At 47.7% G+C, this 1,842-nt stretch overlaps 1 protein-coding gene across 2 annotated transcripts in view; it reads left to right on the forward strand.

Annotated features, from left to right (window-relative positions):
- cntn2 (contactin 2) overlaps positions 1–1,842 on the forward strand; it is a 226,451-nt gene that overhangs the window by 111,161 nt on the left and 113,448 nt on the right. The gene's annotated exons all lie outside the window — the stretch shown is intronic.

A 1,842-nucleotide genomic window follows, 5' to 3' on the forward strand; every position in this document is an offset into this window, starting at 1 on the left:
CCCCCCCTGTCCTGACCTTGGTGAGGTAGGCCTGTGCGAAGGCCATGTCTTTCTGCTCCCGCAGAGGGTCGTTGTTGAGGATATCTTCATCATAGAGCAGCAGGAGTTTCGAGGTGTCTTTGCTGATTCTCCTCCTCCTCCCTCGTTTCACTCGCGCCCGGCTGCACGGCTTGCCTTTCTCACACAGTTTCCGGCCTTCCCCTGAGGACAGCACAGACATCTGGTATCTCATATTCACACTTGACACGTTCTCCTGGACGAGCTGCTCCATTTATCAAGGGGCCAGCAGCCTGTGTGGGACCCACAACTGACATGCCCCCACCCCGGTAACCCACGGCTCGGTCTACATTGCAACACAACACTCTGACTCTCTACACCTGCACGTTCCTGGGGGCTCCTCACAAAAGGGTGGGACAGCATTGGGTTTTGCTGAGTGTGCGCACGCTCGTGTGTGCGTGTGGACGCACACGTATGTGTGTGTGTGTATGTGTGTGTGTGTGGGGGGGGTATGTATGTGTGTGTGTATATGTGTGTGTGTGTGTGTGGGGGGTGTATGTATGTATGCATTAACTCCTCAGACAGAAGATGATTCTTCTTCATGTTTTGGATCCACATGACGAGTCGGTTTAACATGGGGGAGCCTGTTGCCCTGTAGCTAACTGACCCCACTGCCTCCCCCCCACCCCATCCCAGTTCCAGTAAACTCTCCTGCTCTGAGTGTCTGCTGTTAGAATACTAGAAAGAATTACAGCGTGATAATCGACCTGGCTAGTCAGGTTATGACAATTTCATGGCCATCAAGTCCTGAGGTGGAATCCAAACTCGAGTTTCTGGCCCAGAGACAGAGAATCGCCACTGAATCACTAGAGCTCTCCGCCTCCCAGTTATAACATATGTGGGTGTAAGAAGCAATAACGAAGATTGCTCTCTGATTAAAACCAAGTGAGCAGCAGGTGAAAATAAGAATCCATACCCTTATGTGGCCCCTGGTGATTCCTGGGTTGGACTGTGCTGTTGGCTCAGTTACCATGGTCAAAGTGATAGACAACGGCTTCACAGTCTGTGATTGACTGGCTGGGACACGCTGCTCTCATCTGGATTGTGTGGGATTAGGACAATTCTGCTCAAGGGGACACACACCCACCCTGGGCCTACAAACCCTTGTAGTTGTTACATGAGTCTGGCACCCAATAGAAACATAATGGAAGGTTAGATGGTTTATTTTGTCAAAGTGCTTATTTAGTACTTGTTAAGTATTGGGTTTGCAGTTATAATGATAAGCATACATTTTTCTCAATTCAGACTACTATGAATGCTGGCTATTCTGGTGGGTCAAAATCCCATTTTCTGCTGAGTCAGAAAGCACTGCTATCAATTGAGACAGTGCTCTCTCAGGGCCAGGTCCTTAGCTAAGACTTCAATTTCTTCTCCATTAACTTCCACAATTTTCCCCATTAACTGATCCTTCAAATATCTACAAGATCCAAATAGGTTCTTAGTAATGATCATAGATAGAAATATTTACTAAATAGCAATATACTTTTTGGAAGCAATTACACAACTCTCCTTGCAAATAGAAAACTAAAATGATTGTAGAATAGGAGACAGGATCTTCGTGCTCTGCCTCATGCTACCCATAACAGTCAGCTGGTGTTCAAGCTGACTTGTGTTTCTGCCATAGAGCTTACAATCTGCTCTCTTGTTCTCTGTTCAACCCCCAACTCACACACATCCCACACCTACACACCCTCACCTGCACACCCTCACATACACCCTCGCACAGACACTCTCACCTACACACTCTCACTTATATACCCTCACACACACACCCTGACACAGACA

Source organism: Chiloscyllium plagiosum, chromosome 26 (assembly GCF_004010195.1).
Source record: "Chiloscyllium plagiosum isolate BGI_BamShark_2017 chromosome 26, ASM401019v2, whole genome shotgun sequence".
NCBI classification, from domain to species: Eukaryota; Metazoa; Chordata; class Chondrichthyes; order Orectolobiformes; family Hemiscylliidae; genus Chiloscyllium; species Chiloscyllium plagiosum.